Below are 6,453 nucleotides of genomic sequence, written 5' to 3' on the forward strand. Positions count from 1 at the left end.
AACAATAGAAAACTAGGCTTGTACACACTCCACTTCCAGTTCCTTCTCATCCTTGGGAAAGTGTTTCCATGGAATTTGTTGGGGGACTACCAAAATCTAGAAAAGGTTATGACTATTTATATGTTATTGTGGACAGGTTCAGCAAAATGTGTAATTTATTACCTTGTAACAAGCAGATTACAGCTGAACAAACAACAAAGTTATTCTTTCATCATGTATGGGTTCATTTTGGGTTACCCACTTCTATTGTCTCTGATCGAGATTCCCGATTTATTGGGAAGTTTTGGTTAAGTCTATGGGAGTTAATGGACACCAGACTAAAGAAGAGCACAACCTTTCATCCAAAAATAGATGACCAAATAGAGGTAGTCAATAGGACAATGATCCAGTTGCTCAGAGGCTATTGCAGCAAACATCCCAAGCTTTGGGATGAACATTTATGTTATGTGCAACATTCTTACAACCATGCTAAACACTCTTCTACACAAAGATCTCCTTTTGAGACTTGTTTTGATTTTACACCAAGGTCTCCCTTGGATTTTGTCTTTAGTAAGGACATAACAGTTAATGGACATAGTGATGTGGACAAAGCAACCAAGTTCATTGAACAGATCCAAGAAATTCACTAGGCAGTGCAGGAACAACTGGAAAAGAGTCAAGCCAAGTACAAGGCAAGGCATGATAAGCATCGAATTGAGCATAGCTTCCAAGTTGGTGATCAAGTCTGGATGTACATTAGCAAAGACATAATGCAAGGTGAAGGTAAGAAGCTGAAGCCAATAAGGTATGGGCCTTTCAAGATACTTGAGAAAATTGGTGAGAATGCTTTTTGCCTTGATTTTCCAGCTTACATGCACATCTATTCAGTAGTTAATGCAGAGAACTTGAGACTATTTGAACCTTCATTGATTGAAGATCCCGAAGAGCAAAGTCAGTTGCCTTCTATTGATGATCTGTTGCCTGAATATCTCAATGAGTTGCAGGAAGATACAGTTTTGGACAGGAAGGTGGATGTTGAGTACCTAAGAATTGGACTCAAGGGTTCAAAACCAAGCAGTGCAAGATGGATAGAGATTGGACAAGTGAGGAAGTTGTATCCTCACTTGATTGATGCTTAAAAACCAACTTTTAGTGGTCCAAAAGCCTTTTCAGTGGGAAGTCGTGATCCAAAATGGATCCAAAAACCCTCTAAGTCTTCAAAATCTTTTAAAAAATCAAAACTATCGCATGAGGATGAACTTTTAAAACAGGCGTGGAACACTATTGACAACGAAAAACATAGAGAAAACATTGAAAAACAGGCTTATCGGCAGTCAAAGCAACTTTGAATCAGAGACGTCTGGTTTGGCTGATCAACGGTCTAGATCCGATCGACAAATCGCAATCGACAGTGGCAAGCAGAGGCAATCGGGGGCTATCACATGACATTTGCGATTGCGATCAATGCGGGTCAACGAGGACCATCGACCAAGCGTGCAGATCGACAGCCCATGTTAATGCACGATATCACAATCGGAAAATACAAAGGAGCGATTACAATCAGCCCGGGGCATGTGCAATATGCGATTGCGATCGATCGCATTGCAACATCGCATCGGAACATTACAATGGAGTGGGGCTGATCGCCGGACCAGATGGAAATATAGATAGTATTATATATATTTTGAGATCTGGAAAACAAAGTTTTCCTTTGTAAATCACATTTTCGTTGAATAAACGAAAAACCAAAGAAAATGCGCCGATGCGATATTACGGACCCGAAAGGGTTTATTAATGCTGTTATATATGATTTCAAGTCCAATAAAGCCATTTTATGGGGTTTTTTAGTGTTTAATGTATTTTTAAATATAGAAGGAAACCACGAAGACCAGCAGGATTTCGGGAGAGCCAAAGGCAGCAAATGGTTTAGGTTGGGCTCCGCTTGATCCCATACAGTAGCTGCCACATGTCCAAGCTAAAGAGAGGGAAAACCAACCTCATCAGGTGATTAACTCTCATACGAAAGAGCCACCCGAAATGGATCTCAACCGTTGGATCAAGACGTCTCAAATCAACGGTGGAGATGCCGTAAGCGGTATAAAGGTGGACCCGATAGGATTTATAAGGCGGAATGTATAACATTTCAAATCCTAAAAGCGACAGTTTGGCAAATTTTCACAGTTTTTAGTGTATTTCTCTGTGAACACAGAGAACGTAGTTTATGGGAGTTTCAAAGGCCTGATGACCCATTCCGTTACAGTACAGGTGGCCACCATCCCTGAAAGCATTTAGCAATGATTGCTAATGCTCAGAAAGGGGTCTGAACGGACAGAGGTCGAGAAGCCAGAGAGCCTGCGAAGGTGTAGTGAACAGACAACACCGATTGGATTTAAAGCCACAGAAAAAGAGCAAACAGAGGCAAAAGCAGTGCTGAGATAGAGCAATAGAGACAGAGAGTCAGTGAGGAGAGCCTGTGTACTCAGAAGAGACTTGGGGGATCCAAGTAAAGCCTTATTGTTTTTGTATCTGTTGTGTGAGACTCAAATTGAGCTCACTGTTGTAAAACTTTGTTTTTGAAGACATAATAGAGAGGTCACCACTGAAGGTTGGACTAGGAGATGTAGCCTAGGAGTGTTGGGTAAACTCTTTAATAAACTTGTTGTGTTTATGTGTGTTGTCTATTATGTTCTTTAACTACTTCATTGCTTATGTATTTCGCAATTTTATCGATCCATCACACAAAGTAACATAGGCATATCCATGCACGAGTCTGTAATACCTTAATAATTGTCTAAGATCATATATCAGATCAGGCTGCCTTTTTCACAAATCATATGCCCGCAGGACTTCTCCGATTGCGATTTTGTGATAAGACAGTTGGTGTCAGCGGATTATGGCCCACTGCAGGACGAAATTTTCACCTAGTTAGCATGTTTTTGGGGCTAATTTGTAGGATCATGTCGAAAATGGGGCAATTTATGGAGCGAATATTGGGAGAACTAGGAGAAGTCACAACTTCTTTAGTTTTCCACCAAATTGGATGCGAAAAGAGGTTAGATAGCCATTTTTTTTAGTATTCTGGACTAGTTGGAGTAGGTTTCAGAAGAATTTGAGCATTATCAACACACATTTTTACACTTTTGAGCATAATAGAGAGGCCCAAGCCATTGGAAGTTGGACCAAGGAGACGTAGCCCAAGAGGGGTGAACTCCTTTATCATGTTCTTGTTGTAATGTGTTTTTGATGATGTTCTATACATGTTTATCTTGTTGTTCAATTTCTAGTTTATGTTCAATTGCTCATAAAATTAACATAAAAACTCTTCATTTCACTTGAAAAATTTGATGAATCCTTAAGCACAATGAAAGAATTTTGTTAATAATTTGAGGAAGATCTTAGCACTACAAACTAATATTCTAAATCAGGTCAATTGAACTCCATCAATCTTTGTTTTTTAACCTCGCCTAGATCCATTCCTAGCTGCATGGTTGTTCTAGAGCTTTTAATCTGGAACTCTATAGGAAGGAGTACCTATTTTCCATAAACCAGATCATAAGGCAAGTGCCCCATTGTGTTCCTCCAGGTTTTCCTATAGGCCCACAAAGCTTCAGGTAACCTATCAGCCTAGTCTTTGTGATGCAGTTGTATTGTCTTGGTGAGAATGGCTTTAATAACATTATTAGTGGATTCTACCTTCCCATTCACTTGTGGATGATAAGGGGTAGATTTACGGTGTCTGATTTGATATTGTTCAGTGATGTTTTTGACCAATTTAGAGGTAAATTGGGTTCCCTGATTAGTTACTATTTCTCTCGGTACTTCAAAGTGAGTAAATATTTCCTCAAATAAGAAATCAACAATTGATTTCTCATTAGCAAATTATAATGCTTTCTCTTCTACCCACTTGGTTACATAATCCATACATACCAAAATATATCTTTTCTTTTTAGACATAGGAGAAACTGGACCAATAAAATCTAATGCAGACTTGTCGAAGGGTTCAATAAATACATGTGCTTGAAGAGGCATTTAATTTCTTTGGGCTGGCTTTCCCATCCTTTAACAAGCATCACAACTAGCCATGTACTTCTTTGCATCTTTAAAAATAGTGGGCCAATAATATCTGGACTGTAACACTTTGTATGCAGTCCTTTTGTCGGTGAAATGTTCACCACATGGCTCATTATGGAAATATTTTAGGATATCCTTCATTTCATCCTCTCGTACACATCTTCTAACTAAAATATATGGTCCAATACAATACAAACAATCATCATGGCACATATAATTAGTGTTGAGTTGAATGATTCTTTCTTTTTCTCTTGAGGACAAATTTTGTGCTAGTTTTCCTGTAACCAGGTAGTTGGCTACATCTGCATACCAAGGAGTATAAGTAGAAATACTAAATTTTCATCTGGAAAATCATCAACGACTAGTGCACTATCACCTGTATGAACAAGTATAGACAAGGAATCAACAACAATATTATCTCTTCCTGGCCTATCAACAATAGTAATATTAAATTTCCACAGTAGTAACAACCATATAGTAACTCGGGCATTAGTGATTTGTTTATTCATGAAAAAATTAATAGTTGAATGATATATATGTACAAGCACTTCATACTCTGTTATATAATGTCTAAACATATTGATGGAATGAACTACGGATAAGAATTCCTTTTCTGTGACTGTATAGTTAAATTTGGTAGGGGAGGGATTTTTGCTGACAAAGTAAATGGAATAGGGGATTTGATTTTCCTTGTGGCCCAGAACACCCCACGAATTTGTGTCTGAGACATCAGTACAAATGTGAAAAGGGACGCTCCAATTTGGTCCTCTTAGAACTGGAGTAGTTGACAATTATTGTTTAAGAGTTTCAAAGGAAATTTGACACTGAGGACTCCACTGAAAATTTGCATCTTTAGTTAGAATTTTAAACATAGGGGAAGCTATTGTGGTAAAATTTTGAATAAATATTCTATAGTATCTGGCATGCCCTAGAAATATTCTAACTTCTCTTTAAGAGTTGGGAGTTTTATTTTGAGCAATTATTTCAATTTTAACAGGATCCACTCTTATCCCAATTTTAGAAATATGATGACCTAGCACAATACCCTCAGTAAGCATCATTCTAGATTTTCAATTACTAAGGGCAAGGTTAGTCTCTTGACATCTAATTGAGACTTTCTCTAGGTTTTCTAAAGTTTATTGAAAATCTTTCCCATATGCTGTGAATTCATCCATATAGAATTCGACACAATCTTGGGTTAGATCTGAAAAAATAGCAAGGACATCCCTTTGAAAGGTGGTAGGGGCATTACATAACCCGAAAGGAAGAGCCCTATAGGCATAAGTACCCCATATACAAGTAAAGGTTGTCTTTTCTTGGTCTTCAGGTGCAATTTGGATTTTTTTATAGCCTCTAAATCCATCCAGGAAGGAAAAATATTTCTTCCTAGTCAAGGAATCTAATACCTGATCAATGAAAGGCAATGGGAAATAGTCTCTAAAGGTCACCTTATTCAGTTCCCTAAAATCCACACAAAACCTCCATTTACCATTATTCTTAGGTACGATGACTAGTGGTGACACCTACTTGCTATCAGAGATATGGTAAATGAAGTTGGCATTTAAGAGTTTTTGAATCGCTTCTTTTATTGTTTCTTTTAGGGTTGGGTTCTTTCTCCTTTGAGGTTGCCTTACTGGTCTAATTTCATTGTTTTTATAGATATGGTGTATGCAGGTATTTGGATGAATTCCTTTCATATCAGAGTAGTCCCATGCGAAAGCACCACATTACCTTTTAATCATTTGGGTCTATTGTTCTTTTTGTTCTAACCCTAGACCAGAATTAATGGATAAAGACTTCCCAGGATAAATTTTAACATCATGGGAAGATGACTCCTTTCTTTCATTTTTTGTTGTTGTTGCAAACAATGAGGAGGTTGAAGGATGACATGTTTCTTGAAATTAAAAATTGAAAATATGCTCATATTATTGGAAAGATTGTGGGAAATTAATACATCTCATTGTGGCTTAGAACAAGTTCAAAAATTGATGCTCAGTTTGTTCTTGAAGGCCTTTAGACTGCTCAATTCTTAACAATGGTTAAGTACATTCTTCTTCTCCATATGGGCTTTCTAACCACAGAGGAACTTCTGTAGTAGGTTGGGCAGAAGGAAATAAAACAATCTTTTGACTTTGACATCCATTAGAAGTTGTCATCTCTCCGAACCTGCATCCAATGAAGGAATCAACAGTAGCGAGCCAAGGGCGACCCACTACTACTGGATGTCTAGGTTTGGATTATTTTGGATGGATCACAAAGAAATCTACCGAATATTCCGAGGAAGCTAGTACAATTGTTGTCATCCAGGCTTCCTACATGTTTAAGAATATATTTGCTTGCTAATTCCAATAAAGTTTGAGTGGGCCTTAAGCCTTCTACCTGCATCTTTTGCATAATATCCAC

This window comes from Pinus tabuliformis, chromosome 9 (genome assembly GCF_031772625.1).
Source record: "Pinus tabuliformis cultivar Carrire ecotype Pingquan chromosome 9, CPIR1, whole genome shotgun sequence".
Lineage (NCBI taxonomy): Eukaryota > Viridiplantae > Streptophyta > Pinopsida > Pinales > Pinaceae > Pinus > Pinus tabuliformis.